The 20,801-nt window shown below is 39.8% G+C and overlaps 1 protein-coding gene and 1 long non-coding RNA gene across 2 annotated transcripts in view; both read right to left on the bottom strand.

Annotated features, from left to right (window-relative positions):
- Positions 1–20,801, bottom strand: part of LOC129394098 (uncharacterized) — a 57,972-nt gene that overhangs the window by 23,852 nt on the left and 13,319 nt on the right. The window lies entirely within an intron of this gene.
- Positions 616–9,945, bottom strand: LOC134729294 (uncharacterized). Its single transcript, XR_010110264.1, has 2 exons — positions 5,444–9,945; positions 616–4,564 (listed from the first exon to the last, which is right to left on the bottom strand). It is a non-coding gene; the product is annotated as an uncharacterized LOC134729294 (long non-coding RNA).

Here is a 20,801-nt window from a genome sequence, read left to right as displayed (position 1 = left end):
GAATGGATTTATAGAGAACATCATCTAAATCCAACTTGACCATTGTGTGGCCACACTTGCTAGATGGCTATAGTCTAAATCTAGCATTGTAGAAAGACGGGGGAGCTTGGAGCTGCACAAACCCAGGTCTGGAACTGGCTCCTTACCTTGGAAGGTGAATGATCCTGGCAGGACTTAGCCTCCCTGGGCCTCAGTTTCTTTATCTGTTTCATGGGAATGAGGATCTCTGCTGGTTGGTTGGGTGATGCGGGGGCTGTGTGAAAACAGCTTGTCAATACAAGCCGAAATAGAAATATTTCTCCACAGAGTATGAAGGTCAAATGAGAGAATACAGTTAAATTAAATGGAAAATTAAAATGGCAAAAAAGGCAAAGCTGTATTGAAAGTTCCGAGCTTCTCTATAAGGAGCTTTTTGACTATGTAAGAATCCTGTACTCGTTCCCCCTAAATACAAAAAAGAAAAAAAAAAAAAAGTTGAAGGAGGCAGAAGGGAGAGTGATGCACGATGGGCGAGGACTTCACCTGCTGTTGCTGGCTTTGAGGATAGAGAAAGAAGGCCACAAACCTAGAAGGTGGAGCCCCTAGAAGCTAGAAAAGGCAGGGAGCCGATTCATCCCTTAAGCCTCCAGAAGGGACATAGCCCCGCTAGCACCTTGATTTTAGCCCAGTGAGATCCTCTTAGGAATTTTGGCAACCAGAACTATAAGACAGAAATGGAAGCCACTGAGTCTGTAGCTGTTTGTTGCAGCAGCAATAGAAAACTAATGCAGAGCCCAAGAAATCACTGGTGATGAGATGGGGAAAGTGGGCTCAGGAGGTCTGGATCTGTGATGAGATGGGGAAAGTGGGCTCAGGAGGTCTGGATCTGTGATGAGATGGGGGAAGTGGGCTCAGGAGGTCTGGATCTGAGGTGCGGATCTGGAGTGGAAGGGGAATTCATTTGTTCATTGTCTATCCTTTTGCATTGATTGAGTTTTTTTCTATATATATGTGTGAATTTTCACAATAACAGTTTTTTCCAAAATAAAATAAAAGAACAAAAGGGGCTTTTTGCAACCCAAATCCTATCTATGTCTGAGTCCACTTGTATTGAATGAGTCTTTCTGCTAACGTCCTTATATTTGGGTGACAATCTGAATGTCAGTGACCAATCAGAGCAGAGGCAAACTTTGGAGTGGGCAGGGCATCCTGAGGGCCCTGATTCCTGCCATGAGTCATAACCCTTTAGGTGCCAGACCACGGGGAGGTCCAGGGGTTGCAGGGGAGGGCTGTGCATCTGCAATGACTCTCAGGGGGCTCCTGGTGGTGGCAATTGGTGAATCTGCACAGTGGTGTTTCAATATTGTCACAACCCTGCTGTCTCTCATGCTCTCAAAAAGCATTTCTCTTACCTGTGACAGACTTCCTATACCTAACAGCTTGCAAAAGTGTTCCAGGTTAATGAGAATAATCTCTCGGAGCCATACCTCCCTGCTTGGGGTCTCAGTTTCCCCAACTGTCTCCAGACAAGTTAGGCTAGAAGGCCCCTGAGCCTCAGCCCCTCTATACCCCTCCTGTCACGCAGACCTGATCTGGGTCTTGCACCCTGGGTGCAGCATGACAGGGGTGGGCAGGGGCTGGCTCTGGGCCAGAGGACCCTTTCTGATGGACTTCAGCTGTTGGCCTCGCAGGGGAGACAGATCAACCTCACAAGAGTCATACGGTGAGTAGCGGTGGGCAAATCCATCCCCCTCGTCTTAGATTTATGGGGAGACAGACAAAGAGGAGACACTCCAGGAAGACCTGCAGGTGGGAGTACCAGGTTGAAACCAAGGACACCTTCCTGGAGGAGCTGCTGCTTGAGCCAGCTCTGAGAACAGGTGGGGACAGGACTGGAGAGGAGGAGGGGGTCCCCTATGAGCAAAGACTGGCCACCACCCCATCTAACACCGCCACAGGGCCCCTGTGGCATCCCTGTCCCGTCCCTGTCACCACCCAGTTTTTCCCTCTGGACCCAGGAATTCAAAGTAAGCAAGGAGGTCCGCTGCTCCAGTTGGCTGCAAATAATTACAACCTTGAGCCCAAGCAGCACTTTGGGTCCTGGTTTGGGACCATGAAGCGGCTCGGTGAGACTGAGAGGTAAGGCCAGGGCAGGAATTGGGACAGTAGGATTGAACTCTCCCTGGGGGCCAGCCTCAGAAAGCCTGTGGCCATAGCCTCTTGGCCAACATCAGATCCTGTGGTCTGGCAATGCCTGGGGTACCCAGACCTCACTCTGGACAGGCCCTGGGAGGGGGCCCTGGTGAGATTCCTGGCAGCCTCACAGCCACTCTTCTGTCCGTAGCTACAACCTGTCATGCCAGCTGGAGGCTCCATCCCAGTTGGCTGGGAGCACAAAGGCCAGGAAGATAGACATCACCCACCACAGGGGCCAGCTGGGGCCTGAGCCAGGGCGGGCAGAGGTTGGCTGCCTTGGGATATGGGTGGGCTCAGGGAGTCAGACAGCAAGGGACTAGCCTCCCATCCTACTGCTGACCAGACCTGTGACTGGGGAGAGTCACCTTACTTCTCTGGGCCTCAGTTTCCCCCTCTGTGGAGTGACACTAAATGATCTCTCTGGAGACGGGGATCAATAGGGCACTGGTGATTGACCAGGCACTCAGCACATGCCTGGAGCACACAGTGCAGGACTGTGGTGGGGAGGTGGCCTGAGATCCTGGGGAGTCACCCATGTGTGCCTGCCCTTCCGACCAGCCACCAGGCCCTCAGGGCAGAGCCCACTACCAGCAGCAGCTCACACCCCGAGACCAGCTCAGAGGCGGCCCCTAACTCAGCAGCAGGGACATCACGGACACTTTAAGCTGGTACTAGGGTGGCTTCTCCAGCTCCCACGTGGAGAGGGGTCCCAGCTGAGTCCCACTCACGTGGAGTCTCATGCCCATGAAAGTGCCATTCACCACTGGCCAGGCTCATGAGGCCGCATGAGAGGGGGGTCACTGGGGAGGAGATATCGGGGGAACAGAGAGGATGGTTGAATTTTTGTATAATAGGCAGTGCAAGTGTTTACCATTTGGGAGGGGAAAGGTTTGTTATTATTAGCAATGCTACACTTGAATATTATACTAAAATCCAGTCTCTCTATAACCTGGGAGTTGCTCTTCTGTTCTTTCTTTTCCTGTCTTAATTAAAATGAGATGCAGACTCTCACGGTCCACAGTCAATTAAGAAATCTTGCACGGCCATCAGGTTATGTCTTGGAGAGCAGAGTTTCAGTACCATCAGCCTGGCAAGGAGCTGGGCCTGCTCCTCAGAGCTCCCGGGACTGCGAGATTTGGCATGTTCACGGGGCACCGTCACAGCCTTTGAAACATGCTGTCTTTAAAGACTTTTGCAGTGGCTCACTCACTCACAGTGGGACGCGGTGGCTCACTCCTGTAATCCCAGCACTTTGGGAGGCAGAAGCGGGTGGCTCACTTGAGGTCAGGAGTTAGAGACCAACATGGCCAACATGGCAAACCCCATCTCTACTAAAAATACAAAAAATTAGCCAGGTGTGGTGTCAGGTGCCTGTAATTCCAGCTACTCAGGAGGCTGAGGTAGGAGAATTGCTTGAACCCAGGAGGCGGAGGTTGCAATGAGCAGAGATCACACCACTGCACTCCAGTCTGGGCAACAAGAGCAAAACTTCATCTCAAAAAAAAAAAAAAAACACACACACACACAAAGACATTTGCAAGGACCATGTCCTCACCCAGAATGGTGCCTGCCTTTCTACAGTTTTTCAGGAAGAGGAAACATTTTCTGCTTCTCTCGCTGAGGTTTTTTTTAACCACCCATTAGGAACCTATAGATTTCAGGATCGAACACTGGGATTCCCTCAGCACTAAAGGAGGAAAATTGCAAACAGAGCTGGAAGTGCAATGTGGAAAGGTCAGGCTGAGGAAGGTTCTTAGCCAGTAGACCAAGGGCAGGAAGGACACTGCCTCCTCAGTCTCCCACTAGGGAACTTGTGATTCTTGTCCCCTGATGTCAGAATTCCTTGTCATGTTTGTTTTGTCTCCAAGGGAAGGGTTTGAATTTCAGAATTTAAGGCTAGAGTGGGCCTCGTGCAGTTAACATTAACCCTCTCTCTCCTTCGCTGGCCGAGGTGAGGTCCAGGACCATGTAGTTCTGACGTCCACTCTCTCGGGGGATCACCAGTTCACCCATCTCACCCGGCAAGCTGGGCCCTAGTTTGGTGACAGGCATCTTCCACCCACCTGGGAGGCAGGGTTCAACACTCTGCCTCTGACCTTGTTTCCTTCTTCTGCCACCTGCTTAGGCAACCGGAAGGGGTTGTCCAGCCAGCACCTGGGCTTTAGCGCTCCTCAAGCAGGTGGAGGAAGTTTCAGGCACCTGGCTCCTCAGGTGTCTGCCATCCAGGTGCTCTTCAGGCTTGCCCAGCAGAGCTCTCTTGATCCAGCTAGAACTGGCCAGAACTGACTCACTCCGGAATGTGTAGACTTTGGCATCAGGGGCTGCTTTAATTTGCACAATTTCCAAATACCTCTTTTTTCTTCTTTTTCTGATGAGTCATCTCCCTAGACTTGCATTTTAAAGAGATAGATAGTTATCAGGTTCCAGAGAAGATGTGGTAGAACATTTATATCTCAAAGACACAGAGCTGAGACTTCAGGTTTAGATATTATAATTTGCCTAAACCAAAAAGGAAGGTGTAGGTAAAGTTCTAGTCAAGACAGGATGGCCAGGAAAAACACCTTAACCCAAGGGATGGCTTGCTTTGCTGATTTAAGCCAATGGCTTCTTTATCATAAGACTTCTCAGTGATTTAGTCCTCCCTCTCTTCCAGTGCACAGAGACATACCCCTCCTTACAAATTAAAAATGTTCTTTAGAGATGGAAATTTATTTTACAAAAATGTTTCAAAATAACCAGATGAAAATCATCCTTATGCCAGAAAGACTTTATTTTTTTATTACTAGAAATGAAACGGTAAGTATTTGTTGTATTGACATACTTAGGCTTAGACCTATGTTTAACAAGAAAGCCTAATAATAGCACTGCGGTTAGACTCTAGCCTATTTTTCCAAACCATCATTTTATTATTAAGGAAACAAAGGATCAAATACCTTTCATTCATCTGATATGATCCTTTAAAACACATTCCACCAATAAGTCCTATTTGGAACAGCTGAAAATCTTTTAATAAAACTTTTTAAAGATGAGCTCATGGCTTAGTGTAAATTTCACAAGCTTAATTAGGTCAAGTGGAAGGAACTCAGGTGAGTAGTTGCCCAATCAGAGCCCATTATTTGTAAGTCATCAGCCCCCTCCATGACCTTAAAACTCCACTCTGACCTAATTATTGCAAACCTATACACAACAAAGTGAAAGGATTAATTTTCATTCATCAACCTCTCAATCCCAGATTTTCAAAGAAAAAACCTGTGTAAGGAATACTTACCAAAACCAGACAGGAAAATTAGAGCCTGCATACTTAAGAGTCAAATTTGTTCCACTACAGCCAGGTCGCATACAGTTACATCATTTGGTTCTTCATACACGCTAGAACTGACCAGGACAGAGTTTAGCATAGAAAAACTGTAAGAAATAGGTTCTGAAACATAGAAATTGCAAAGTTCAAAAGGCTATGAAAAAAACTAATGTAAATGAGACTTCCCTCCCTTTGTTTTAAATAAATAGACCCATCAGAGAAATGCAAATCAAAACCACAATGAGATACCATCTCACGCCAGTTAGAATGGCGATCATTAATAAGTCAGGAAACAACAGGTGCTGCCGAGGATGTGGAGAAATAGGAACACTTTCACACTGTTGGTGGGACTGTAAACTAGTTCAACCATTGTGGAAGTCAGTGTGGCCATTCCTCAGGGATCTAGAACTAGAAATACCATTTGACCCAGCCATCCCACTACTGGGTATATACCCAAAGGATTATAAATCATGCTGCTATAAAGACACATGCACACGTATGTTTATTGTGGCACTACTCACAATAGCAAAGACTTGGAACAAACCCAAATGTCCAAAAACGATAGACTGGATTAAGAAAATGTGGCACATATACACCATGGAATACTATGCAGCCATAAAAAATGATGAGTTCATATCCTTTGTAGGGACATGGATGAAGCTGGAAACCATCATTCTTAGCAAACTATCACAAGGACAAAAAACCAAACACCGCATGTTCTCACTCATAGATGGGAATTGAACAATGAGAACACTTGGACACAGGAAGGGGAACATCACACACCAGGGCCTGTTGTGGGGCGGGGGGAGGGGGGAGGGATAGCATTAGGAGATATGCCTAATATAAATGATGAGTTAATGGGTGCAGCACACCAACATGGCACATGTATTCATATGCAACAAACCTGCACATTGTGCATGTGTACCCTAGAATTTAAAGTATAATAAAAAAATAAAAAAAGAAATAGATGTTCTGTAAAAATATACACAATTTTTACAGACATACATTTATAAGTTGTTTTTATCTTAAAAATTGGGGATATTTCATATTTATAACTAATTATTGAGCCTTAAGTTTTCTTGGCCATTTCTAGGCTAATAAACTAAGAATCATGTAAACTAAGCCAAAGTAGAATAGACATAAAAGTCCTGAACACTTCAACTTCCTATTCTTCAAGAAGTATACTTGGCAAATCTCATTTGAGAGAGGAAAAGCTTTCCTCCACCCTGTTTTACAGCGCTGAGGCTTCTCATCACATTTCTATGACTTGTAGCTTAATCCATGTTACATGGTCACTGGCATTATTAGTGCTTCTCTTTTAACACTGTAGGAATTAATCAATTTGGTGGTGTATTTAATTAATTCTATCACTAGAGGATTGTAAAATTACATATATGAATACCTCACTTTAGAGGCCACTTAATTTTTTTCCAAGGGGATATTTGACTATATTTCACTTGTGTCTTAATGATTTTATAATTTAAACCCTAAATTATAAATCTAGAATTTAGAAAGTATATTTCCTCACTGGATTACATTTTTGGAAATATTATTTTATATGTGCACAAATATTACAAAATCACTGTAGACACCTGAAAACTATATTATCTTTTAAAGGCAATATTCTACATTAAACTGCTATAACAAAATTGTTTGGTGCATTTTTTTCTAGTACATTTTGTATATATTACATGTTTAACCTTTTTTTATCCAGCAAATAATTTTTGAGTATCCACTAAGTGCTAGGTTCTGCATTAGTAACTGAATTTAAAGAGTGAAATAACAGACATGGTCTCAGACAATAAAAATTAACATTAGGTCACCTATTTATGTATTTTTAAATGGTAATTATGAAAACTTTTTGAGATTTTTAACTAGATAACATTATAATAACACACTTGATGTTGTTAATATTTGCCAGTGAGCAAAAAAGAAAATAAAAAGATAGTTTTATTCAATATACACTTTAGAATTGCAGGAAATAGTCAAGTTTCTCTGCTTTGCAGTTGAATGTCTATGTGTTTTTCTCTGCAACTTGGCTTTTGTGGAGTGAGAGAAACAATTATTCTTCCAGCCCAATGAAGGCAGAAGAGTAACAATAAATCTAATATTTTAAATGCTTATCAAAAGGTAGTAAACATATTATTTCAGAATACTGAGATCAATAATTTGACCTAGAAAAAAAGCCAAACTGACAGTATTACTGAATAAGGAAAGGCCCAAAGAGACAAAATACTTATTATTTTATAACCTCGGTATGACACAACTTACCCTAACTATAAAGACCCTAAATTACCAAGATGGGTGCTTATAATATGGAGAGTAAAAAAAGTCATTTCACTTTTAGCTTTTTTATTTCTCTCAGAATAAAAAGTGTATAAGGAGTTGATAAAGAAGTTGATACTATAAGTTAGTACTACAATGACAGCACTTTTCAAGAAAAGACTTTTTTCTCTCTTACAAATATCATGTTAGCAGTATTTGTTTTCTCCAGAAATAATGAGGAAATAAAAACATAAGTATGTGGGTAATTAGTGTAGTTTCTTAAAGAAATGAGTTAGGCAACAGGCTAATAATGTATACTTCGCTGGCTTTTGAATGCCAACAATCATATTCTTTATAAGGCACAGAGAAGATTTTTCTAAAGAACAAGTATGTGAACCTGAAAAGTAATCACCACTTGGTAGTGACAATATGGATAGGGTGAAGGGCGCCACCAAGAAGCAATGAAAAGGTACATTTGCAGTTAAATTTGAAAACCATGATGTTTAATACATATAGTAATAAAGAATACTTTCTCCTGTTTCAAAATTATTTTAGAATTTAAGATAGAAGCTAAAATACCTAGGGATAATGATATGACTATTGAAAATTAAAAATTAAAGGACATTTTGAGTATTAGAAGTTAAGAATGAGAACTTATTACCCAATGAACAGGGGATAATTCATTATGCTCCATATCCATTGAATTAAAAGACAGGCCCATTACGTGGATAATTTGAAAGTTTAATTTTATTTAAAAGTCTTGTTTCATTCATCAAGCTAAAGGATTAGCTCCCAGAAATATTCTAGGATTGCATATCCCCAACTCTGTAGGAAGTATAGAAAGAATGTTATAAGGGCCACCATCTAAACATTATTATGTAAATAATTTAGTACCATTCCATTCGCCTTTGTAGATTTAAAAATGTAAATGGCTTTCTCATATTAGGAAACATCATTTTTCAAAACCCAGATAAACATAGTATATTGCAAGAGAATAATTATTTTCTTTATTAAAAAAGAAATACTGGATGCTAAGTCCAAAAGACATAAATTATTTTATACTAATAACTACCAACATTTTATTCATTAAAATATAAAGGTCAAAGATTTTAAAAGGATCTTTAAATGATTAATAACATGTTGATCTTTTTCTTCTTTCTGTAAACCTTTTTGAGTCTTAAAAATACTAAACTATACAAGCAATATTAAATAGTATATAAACTTGGATTAAAATATTCAGATTTACTAGAATGTGGACATTGGAAAGAATGAAAATAAACAGAAGCATAAAGCAGCAGATATAAAATTAAGAAAGCAACTAAGAGTGTTTAAAGTACATATTCATCTGTAGTCTAATGTCTACCATAAACAATGACTCTTCTCAGTAAAACACAAATCGTTCATGAAGGGAAAAAGCATGTTGTATTAGAGAATATTCAACATAACTTTTTTAGTACTAACTTGTGCCTGGAGTATTATTGGTTTTTCTATTATGAACTTATGCACTTGATAATTTTTTTCATAAAGATTGTATGTACAACTCCATTCAAAAGCAGATTTTGGTGGGTTTTTTTTTTTTTTTTGAGACAGAGTTTTGCTCTTTTCACCCAGGCTGGAGTGCAATGGTGCGAACTTGGCTCACAGCAACCTAGCAACCTTTGCTTCCCAGGTTCAGGTGATTCTCTTGCCTCAGCCTCCTGAGTGGTTAGGACTACAAGCATGTACCACCATGCCTGGCTAATTTTGTGTTTTCAGTAGAGACATGGTTTTGCCATGTTGACCAGGCTGGTCTTGAACTCCTGACCTGAGGTAATCCGCCCACCTTGGCCTCCCAAAGTGCTGGGTATGGGCAAGAGCCACCATACCCGGCCTCAAAAGCAGTTTTTAAAAGCAAACACAATATAACACCAAAGTTGAAAAATCCATGCTCACCCAAGGATGCCAGGTTTAATAAATTATTTATAGAACACTGCATCAAAAATAAGAAAATAAACCAAAATATACCATTAAAGATGTATCCACTCCTACAACTAGAGATAATTAATCTATCTGGTAGCAAACGATACTTCAATCAGTTTCAGCATGTCTGAAATCTTTAAGGACAAAAGTGATAAAACATGACTTCATTCTTCATTAGACTCTTAGAACACTTGAAGGAAAAGAATTTCTGAAGCACAGAGGTAAAGAGGTGTAATCTTTCAAAAAGATATTCAGTGTTCAAAATCCAAGAGTGCAATATCAGGCTGGGTGCGGGGGCTTATGCCTGTAATCCCAGCGCTTTGGGAGACCATGGTGGGTGGATCACCTGAGGTCAGGAGTTCGAGACCAGCCTGGACAACAGGGTGAAACTCTGACTGTACTAAAAATACAAAAATTAGCCAGGCATGGTGGTGTGCACCTGTAGTCCTAGCTACTTGGGGGGCTGAGACAGGAGAATCGCTTGAACCTGGGAGGTGGAGGTTGCAGTGAATCGAGATCATGCCACCTCACTCCAGCATCAGTAACAGAATGAGATTCCATCTCAAAAAAAAAAAAAAGAGTGTAATATCATATCGGTATACACAGATAATATACTGAATGAAACAAATAGAATAATTTGAAGAGGTATCTTGATGAACAAGGAGTCATTAGAAAGGTTGTATTCATGTCTTTGAAGGAACTTTGCAATGTGAGAAATTAATACTTTGACTACTATACTAAAAGTTTATTGCTAACATGTATTGTTATTAACGTGTGTTAGGCAGAGTACCATATAATTTGCAAGTGTTATCTCATTTATTGTAGGTAAAATGTAATTTCGAACTCTGGGAGTATAAATGAATTAGATAGAATAAAATTCTATTTAAATTGCTATCAGTAAATCGGTATCTAGGAACAGGGTGATACAGTGCTCAAGTTTTCTATTCTTACTAAATGTTGTGTTTCATTTTCAATGTTTTCTTGGATATTGCTCTTTTTTGGCGACTTTGATTTTTTTTATTTTAGAAAACTAATAAATTGACTCTTCTTGGTACTGACTCTTGGGTTTTATAGAAGGAAAAGTAATTAAATTCTGTACATTTACCTTTACCTCATTTTTTCTCTTTTAAATTTACTTTGACATATAATAAATGTACATGTTATGGGGTACAGAGTGATATTTTGATATATTTATGCAATGCATAAAGATCAAGTCACAGTCATTATCATATCCATTACCTAAATCATGTATTATTTCTTTGCAGTGAGAATATTCAAAATCTTTTATTTTAGTTATTTGAAAACACACAATAAATTCCCGTTAACTACAGTCACCCAACAGTGCTGTAGAGAACTAGAACTTCTTCCTTCTCTCCAGCTGTAATTTTGTATGTATTAACCACATTTTTCTTATACTCTTCTTTCTCCTACTCTTTCCAGGATATGGTAACCAAAACTCTACTATCTACTTCTACGAGATTAAAAATTTTAGCTTCCATACATAAGTGAGAACACGTAGTTATGTGGTGTTTATGTTTCTATGCCAGGCTTATTTCACCTAACATAATGCCCTCCACTTGCATTCTTGTTGCCACAAATAACAGGATTTTGTTCTTTATTATGACTAAATAATATTCCATTATGTATGTATGTCACATTTCTTTATCCATTCATCTGTTGATGGACACTTTTGTTGATTCCATATCTTGGCTATTGTGAATAGTGTTGTAATAAACATGCAGGTGCAGGTAACTCTTTGACATACTGATTTTCTTTCCTTTGGATATATACTGAAAACCATATGATCAAATTAATAAACACAATAAAAGCATTTGGCAAAATTAAATATTCTTACATGACAAAAAACCTCTTAACAATTTAGTATAGAAAATATATGCCTTAACACAGAAGGACATAAAGGACAAATCTACAGCTAAGATCATACTGAGTGTGGAAAAGGTGAAAGATTTTACCGTGAACAAGAAAAAGATTTTACTGTAACAAGAAAAGGATGCCTATTTTCACCAATCCTATTTCACATAGTGAAAGTCTTAGCCAGGACAATTAGGTGAGAGAAAGAAATAAAGGATATCTGAATTGGAAAGGAGACAGTCAAATTGTCCTTGTTTAAAGACAATGTGATCTTATACACGGAAAAAAATAAGATGCTACCAAAAGCTTCTTAGGGTGATACATGAAATTAATAAAGTTGCAGGATATAAATCAACATACAAACATCAGTAGCATTTCTATATATTGATAGTAAACTAGCTGAAACAAGAAATTAAGAAAGCAATTCCTTTTACAATAGCTACAAAAATGTACTTAGAAATAAATTTAACCAAGGAAGTAAAAGATTTCTACAACAAAAATGACAAATATTAATGAAAGAAATTAAAGAAAACACAAAAAAGGAAAGACATCCACATTTATAGATTGAAATAACTAATATTCTTAAAATGACCCACTATCCTATGTGATTTACAAATTTAGTACAATCACTAGCTTGTATTTTTAAAAGCACCTTTGCTGCATATTCTTAAGATATTCAATGACAATGCCTGGATTTAAGTTTGAGGTATTATTATATCTATTTTATATTGGGCACAATATAATGTTATCAGAGGTAATGGTTTTGATTGGTCCTAGGTCATACAGTAATATATACATTGTGATTTATAGACGTTATCTTTTAATACTCAGGCATTTAGAAAGTTCATTTAGACAAAGTTATAAAAACTTGCCTTCCTTTCTGCCTATATCACCTAAAAATCCTAATTTAAGAGGTAATAACATTTTTTATTTGATATACAATTTATCAACACAATAAAAATCTAACAATTATCATGTGCAGAGTGTGAAAATCTCATCAGATTAAGGAACGCAAAGACATCTTTTTCATATTTCGAATGTAAAACTCTTTTGGAAACTTATTTTTAGAAACAGTTAAAAACATTTTTTCATTAGTTTTTCATGTAAAATTGTGACAACCAGCATGAAATAACTGTCATCACAGAAGCATGGTATATTTGATTCCAAAACATATTCTTTGTAAGTTTTAATATATTTATGTATTATTTATACTTAGATTGTAACCCATAATGTAGATATTATTCTTCCTTCAACTCTTAAGAATATTCTTAAATAATAAAATTAAAATGAATTATAATTTTTGTTGGTTGGGAAAAAGGATAGACACACACGTGACAGTGCATCACTTCACCTCATCATTTCATCTCATTTCATCTCATTTCATCATTTCATCTCATTTCATCTCATTTTATCTCATCTCATCATATCATCTCATCATTTCATCAAATCTCATCTCATTTCCATTTCATTTTCATTATTTCATTTCACTATTTCATTTAATTTCATCTAATTTCATTTATTTCATTATGTCACTTCATATCATCTCATTTCATCTCATCATTTTTCATATCATTTTTCATCTCATCATTTCATCTCATCTCATCATTTCCTCCTTTCATTTCAACATTTCATCTCATCATTTCTTCTCATCTCATTTCAATTTCATTTCATTATTTCATTTCATCTCATTTCATTATTTCACCTAATTTCATTATTTCATCTCATCTCATCTCAATTCATCTCATCTCATTTCATCTCATCATTTTTCATCTCATCATTTTTCATCTCATTTAATCTCATTTCATTTCATTTTGTCTCATCATTTCAGCTCATCATTTCATCTCACCACATCTCTTCATTTCATCATTTCATTTCAACATTTCATCGTTTCATCTCATCTCATCTTTCAATTTCATTTCAATATCATTTCATCATTTCATCTCATTTCATTATTTCATTTCATCTCATTTCAATTCATCTCATCATTTCATCTCATCATTTTTATCTCATCATTTTTCATCTCATCATTTCATCTCATCATCTCATCTCATCATTTCATCATTTCATCTCATTTCTTCTCATCATTTCATCTCATCAGTTTAACTCATTTCGTCTCATCTCAATTTCATTATTTCATTTCATTTCACTTTATTTCATTTAATCTCATCTCATCATTTCATCTCATCTTACCTCATTTCATCTCATCATTTCTTCTCATCTCATCTCATCATTTCATCATTTCATCTCATTTCATCTCATCTCATCTCATTTCATCTCATCTCATCATTTCATCTCATCCTTTCATCTCATCATTTCATCTCGTTTCATCTCATCTCACCTCAGCATTTCATCATTTCATCTCATCATTTCTTATTTCATCTCATTTCATTACATCTCATCATTACATCTCAACTCATCTCATCATTTCATCATTTCATCTCATCATTACATCTCATCATTCATCTCATTTCATCTCATCTCATCATTTCCATTTCATTATTTCATTTCATCATTTAATTTCATCATCTCATTTAATTTCACCTCATTTCATTATTTCATTTCATTTTTTCATTTCATTATGTCATTTCATTTCATCTCATTACATTTCATCTAATTTCATCTCATCATTTCATTTCATCTCATTTCATCTCATCTTTTCATCTCATCATTTCATCTCATCATCTCATCATCTCATCAACTCATTTCATCTTATCATTTCATCATTTTATCTCATCATTTCATCTCATCTCGTATCTTCTCATCTCATTTCAATTTCATTATTTCATTTCATTATCTCATGTCATGTCATCTCATCATTTCATCTCATCACATCTCATCATTTCATCATTTTATTTCATCATTTCATCTTATCATTTCATTTCATCTCATTTCAATTTTATTTCAATTTCATTTTATTTCATTATTTCATATCATTTCATCTCATTATTTCATCTCATCATTTCATCTCATCATTTCATCTCATCATCTCCTATCTCATCATTTCATCTCATCATTCATCTCATTTCATATCATCATTTCATATCATTTTATCTCACCATTTCATTTCATCTCATCTCATCATTTTATCTCATTTCATCATTACATCTTATTTCATCTCATTTTATGTCATTTCATGTCATCATTTCATCACATCTCGTCTCATCTCATCTTTTCATCTCATCATTTCATCTCATCATTTCAACTCATTGCATCTCATCTCATCATTTCCATTTCATTATTCAATTTCATCATTTCATTTATTTCATTTCATTATGTCATTTCATCTCATCACATTTCATCTCATCACATTTCATCTCATCTCATTTCATCTCATCTCATCATTTCATCTCATCATTTCATCTCATTTCATCTCATTATTTCATCTGATTTCATGTCATCATATCATGTTATCATTTCATCTCATTTCATCACATCTCATCTCATCATTTAATCTCATTTCATCTCAACATTTCATCTCATCTCATCATTTCATCATTTCATCTCATCATTTCTTATTTCATGTCATTTTATCTCATCATTTCATCTCATCTCATCTCAATTCAATTTCATTATTTCATTTCATCTCATTCATTTCATTTCATTTCATTACATCTCATCATTACATCTCATCTCATCATTTCATCATTTCATCTCATCATTGCATCTCATCATTCATCTCATCTCATCTCAAAATTTCCATTTCCATTTCATTATTTCATTTCATTTCATCATCTCATTTAATTTCACCTCATTTCATTATTTCATTTCATTTTTTCATTTCATTATGTCATTTCATCTCATTATATTTCATCTGATTTCATTTCATCTAATTTCATCCCATCATTTCATCTCATTTCATCTCATCTTTTCATCTCATCATTTCATCTCATCATCTCATCAACTCATTTCATCTTATCATCATTTCATCTCATTTCATCTCATCTCGTATCTTCTCATCTCATTTCAATTTCATTTCATTATTTCATGTCATGTCATCTCATCATTTCATCTCATCACATCTCATCATTTCATCATTTTATTTCATCATTTCATCTTATCATTTCATCTCATCTCATTTCAATTTTATTTCAATTTCATTTTATTTCATTATTTCATATCATTTCATCTCATTATTTCATTATTTCATTTCATTTCATCTCATCAGTTCATCTCATCATTTCATCTCATTTCATCTCATCATCTCTTATCTCATCATTTCATTTCATCATTCATCTCATCATTTCATATCATCATTTCATATCATCATTTTATCTCACCATTTCATTTCATCTCATCTCATCATTTCATCTCATTTCATCATTACATCTTATTTCATCTCATTTTATGTCATTTCATGTCATCATTTCATCACATCTCATCTCATCTTTTCATCTCATCATTTCATCTCATTTCATCTCATTTCAACTCATTGCATCTCATCTCATCATTTCCATTTCATTATTCCATTTCATCATTTCATTTCATTATTTCATTTCATTATGTCATTTCATCTCATCACATTTCATCTCATCTCATTTCATCTCATCTCATCATTTCATCTCATTTCATCATTTCATCTGATTTCATGTCATCATATCATGTCATCATTTCATCTCATTTCATCACATCTCATCTCATCATTTAATCTCATCATTTAATCTCATTTCATCTCATCATTTCATCTCATCTCATCATTGCCATTTCATTATTTCATCATTACATTTCATAATTTCCTTTATTTCATTTCATTTCATCTCATTGCATTATTTCATCTCATTTTTCATCTCATCATTTTTAATCTCATTTCATCTCATCATTTCATCTCATTTTGTCTTATTTCATCATTTCATCTTATCGTTCATCTCATTTCATCTCATCATTTTATCTCATTATATCATCTCATCTCATCTCAATTTCATTAATTCATATCATTTCATTTATTTCATTTCATTTCATCTCATCATTTCTTCTCATCATTTCATCTCGTTTCATCTCATCATTTCATCCATCATCTCATTTCATCTCATCTCATCTCCTTTCAATTTCAATTTTGTCATTTTATCTCATCATTTCATCTCATCATTTCTACTCACCATTTCATCTCAAAATTTCATCTCATCATTTCATCTCATCATTTCATCTCATCTCAAGTAATCTTATCATTTCATCTAAGTGAAATGATGTAATGGAATCATGAAATGAAATGGATAGGATGCCCTCAGTGATTTTAAATTTGAAAATTGTTTGTTTTCATGTATTCATTTTTATATTTATATGTATTTATATTTACTTATATTTCTTTTTACTTATTTTTATTTATATTTTTACTTATTTATTGGTAGACAAGGTCCTGTTCTGTGGCCTAGGCTGGAATGCAGTGGTGCATTCACAGTTCACTGCAGCCTCGAGCAAACCTCCCACCTTAGCCTCCCAGGTAGCTGGGACCCCAGGTGCGCACCACCACACCTGGTTAATATTTTATTATTTGTAGAGATGGAGTCTTGCTATGCTGCCCAGGCTGGTCTCAAACTCCTGGGCTCGAGCAATCCTCCTGCCTTCGCAACCCAAAATGCTGGGATTACAGATATGAGCCACAGTGCCCATCCTATTTATTTACTTATTTATTTATTTAATAAAGAAAAGGTCTCAATATGTTGCCCAGGCTGGTCAACTCCTGGACTCAAATGATTCTCCAAATTGGCCTCTCAAAATGTTGGGATTACAGGTATGAGCCACCATGCCTGGCCTAAAAATAGTATTATATTTTTGCATTATATAATTTTCAATTAAGTAATATGAATATTCTGTACAGAAAATATGCCCTTAATTACATAGGAATAAACATTTGTTACACTGAGAAAAATCTAATAGAGCTAAAAATAAAAATTAATTTGGAGAGGTCATTAGATATTCATACATTCTTATGTTTATATATTCTTTCATATATTCATATATTCTTTTAACAGTATCAATGGTTTGGAGTTATGTGTACAAAACCATGACCTACATGTAATACAACTAACAACAAGCACTTACAATTCAAGGCATATTATATACAAAGCTTTAACTTCTCATCTTCAGATTTTGTTTCTTTTTCTTTCTGTTTTGGCAGATACTATGAACACAACATTCAACTCACAGACACTATGGAGCCCTTACTAAGCATAAAGTACTGTGAAAGGCCAGGGCTAGGACAGAACTGAGACAGGGCCAGCGATAGGACAGAACCGGGGCAGGGTCATGGCCAGAGAAAAACCAGGGGCAGGGTCACAGCCAGGGACATAAGAGGACCAAGGCCAGGGCCAGAAGTAGGGCAGAACCAGGGCCAGGGCAGGGACATGGCAGGGCCAGGGCCATGGCAGGATCAGGGCCAGCAGAAGGCCAGGGCAGGGCTAGGGTAGCACAGGGCCAAGGCAGGGCAGGGTCAGTGTAGAGCAAGGAACGGGCCAGGGTATGGCAGGGCAGGGACGGGGAGGTCCAGGGCCAGAGTCAGGTCCAGGACATGGACAGGGCAGGGCCAGAAACATGGCAGGACCAGAAAGGGGAAAGGGCAAGGGCAAGGCCACAGAAGGACCACAGTAAAAACATGGCCAGGGAGGGTCCAGGGCAAGGGCAAGGCCAGGGCAGAACCAGAGCCAGGGCAGGCCAAAGGCAGGGCCAGGTCAGGGCAAGGCCAGGGTAGGGCAGGGCCAGTGTAGGGTGAGGGTAGGGCCAGGGCAAGTTCAGGGCCAGGGCAGGACTAAGATAGCACAGGACCAAGGCCAAGGCCCTGTACTAAGATAGCACAGGGCCAGGGCAGGGCCAAAGGAGGGGCCAGGGCCAAGCATGGCCAGTGTGGGGCCTGGGGATTGTCAGGGCCAGGGCCAGGGTCAAGGCTGAGCCAGGAACAGGGCCAGAGCAAGGGCAGGGCCAGGGAGAAGGCAGAACCAGAGAGGATCCAGAGAAAGGGCAGGGCCAGGGCAGAACCAGGACCAGGATAAGGCAAAGCCAAGGCCAGGGCAGGGCAAGGCCAGGGCAGGGCAAGACCAGGGAAGGGCAAGGCCAGGGTAGAAATGGCCAGTGTACGGCCAGGCCAGGGTAGGAAAAGGCCACGGTAGGGCCAAGGCCAAGGCGGGGCAGGGCTAGGGTAGCACAGGTCATGGCCAAAAACAGGGCAGGGCCATAGCAGTGGCAGGACTAGCAACAGGGCCAGGGTAAGCGCTGGACCAGAGCATGGTAGGGACAATACAGGGCCAGGACAGATGACAGCAAGGCAGGTCCAGGGTCATTTCATGGACTCGGTAGGCCTGGGGTCAGGCCAGGGCAGGGAAAGGGCAAGGCCAGGGAGAAGGCAGGGCCAGGGCCAAGGCACTGCCAGGGCAGGGCAGGACCAGTGCAGGGTGAGGGAATGGCCAGGGCATGGAAGGGCAGGGCAGGACCAAGGAAGGGCCAGGAGAGTGCCACGGCAGGGTCAAGGCCAGAACAAGGGTACGGCTGGGGTCAGAAATATGGTAGGGCAAGGGCTGGGCACAGGCTGGGACATGCAGGGCAGAGCATGGCCTGTGCAAGGCAGGGCCAGAGCCAGGCCATAGAGATGGGAGGGCAACACCAAGGCAGAGTCAGGGTAGATCCAGGGCTGAGCAGAGTCAGGGCAGGTCCAGAGTCGAGGCAGAGCTAGGGCCCAAGCAGGGCCATGGCAGAAGAGGGCAGGGCAATGCAGGACTGGGCCATGGCAGTGCCTGGTCAACTCTGGGGCAGGGCCAGAAGCAGGACAGGGCCAGGGCCAATGCTCAGACCAGGCACAGGGCATGACAGGAAGTGCCAGAGCAGGGCTGGGCCAACGTTGGGACAGGGCAAATCAGACCAGGACACCTCCAAGTCCAGCTCTGGCCCTGCCTTGGCCCTGGCCCCTTCCTGACTTGACCTTGTCCCTGGCCCTGCCCTATCCATGCCCTGTGTGTTTGACCAGTGTTTTATAACCAGAATCCTACAAGAAACTTAAATCAGCTCTTTTTGTGCATTTTTAGTAGAGATGGGGTTTCACAATGTTGCCCACGCTGGTTCCAAACTCCTGAGCTCAAGCCATTTGCCTGCCTTGGCCTCCCAAAGTGCTGGGATTACAGGAGTAATCTGGCCAAGTATTTAACTTCTTTATGCCTGTTTCCTACATTTGGAAAATGGGGATGCTTTAAGTACCTAGCACATAGAATTATTGTGAGAATCAATGCCTCACATATTTACATGTTGATAAAATTGTACTCATAGAACACTACTGGAAGCAAAGATAGTATTAGTTAGAATTTAGTGATTATTTACTGCAAACATTATTACTATTACAAACAACATAGTATAAACATTATTACCACTACTATAGTTATCTTAAAAATCTAAAATAAAAATTTTATGTAATAGCCTAATGTAATCTCTCCTGCTTTGCCCCGGCTCAGCCCTAGTGCCGGCTCTGCCCCTAGTCCTACCACATCACTGGCCCTGACCCTTCCCTGGTCCTGCCGCTGCCCCAGCCCTTCCCATCTTCAGGCCTTACCATGGCCCTACCCTGGTCCTGACCCTGGCCCTACCCCAGAGAAGGGGTATGGCAGAGCCAGGGAAGGGCCGGGGCAAATAAGGGACAGGACACATCCAAATCCAGGAAAGGGCCAGGGCCATGACAGAGCCAGGGCGAGTCCTTGGCAGGGCCAAGTTCCAGGCCAGGGCCAGGAAAGGGTCATGGCAGGGTCACTGTACGGCCAAGGTCCAGGCCAAAGCCAAGGCAGGGGCAGGGTCAGGCCTGCATAAGGGCAGGACCAGAGCCAGTGATACGGCAGGGCCAGGGCTGTGCCAGGACAGAACAAGAGCAGAGCAGGGCAGGACCAGAGCCAGGCCATAGAGAGAGTAGGGCAAATGCCAAGCCAAGGCCAGGGTAGTGCCAGGGCTGAGGCAAGGTCAGGGAAGGTCCAGGGCTGTGTCAAGGCTGGAACCAAGACAGGGGCAAAGGCCGGGGCAGATCTAGGGCACAAGCAGGGCAGGCTAGGGCAGGGCAATGGCAAGACCAGGCCATGGCAGGGCCAGCCCAGGATAGAACAGGGCACAGGCAGGGCGGGGCCAGGGCCACGGCTGGGGCAGGACAAGGACCAGTACCGGGGTCCAGGCCAGGGCAAAGGTATGGCCAGGGCAGAGGTAGGGCCAGAACCAGGGTCTGGGTAGGACCAAGGAGGGTCCATTGCAGGGCCAGGGTTCAGACCAGGGCCAGAAC

The sequence above is a fragment of the Pan paniscus genome, chromosome 18 (assembly GCF_029289425.2).
Source record: "Pan paniscus chromosome 18, NHGRI_mPanPan1-v2.0_pri, whole genome shotgun sequence".
Taxonomy (NCBI): domain Eukaryota; kingdom Metazoa; phylum Chordata; class Mammalia; order Primates; family Hominidae; genus Pan; species Pan paniscus.
This window is presented reverse-complemented; position numbering and strand designations above follow the sequence as displayed.